A 348-nucleotide genomic window follows, 5' to 3' on the forward strand; every position below is an offset into this window, starting at 1 on the left:
AAATAGGAAGGTACTATGATCATATATTTTCCCCATACTCTACAACGAGACTGTATTTGACGTTTCCCTATATGAAAATGTCCTCCCCCCCTTTATGCCCCCCCTCCCCCCTCCACTAGGCTTAAGACCCGGATGACGAGCTGTCAGCTGAGGACAAAAGGAAAACAATTTGTTTCTTTCTTCTCTCTTCATCATACGCACTCCCCCCCCTCACCCTCCCCGTGCCTCCCCTCCCCCTCCCAGTTCCCGTCATCATCATCTACAAGTATCATTAGTGTGTCATTCTTTGTCTTTGAAGATCATCTGTCGAGTTTTGAAGAGCCAACTTATTCCCACCCCCTCCCCGGA

This window comes from Penaeus monodon, chromosome 15, assembly GCF_015228065.2.
Source record: "Penaeus monodon isolate SGIC_2016 chromosome 15, NSTDA_Pmon_1, whole genome shotgun sequence".
NCBI classification, from domain to species: Eukaryota; Metazoa; Arthropoda; class Malacostraca; order Decapoda; family Penaeidae; genus Penaeus; species Penaeus monodon.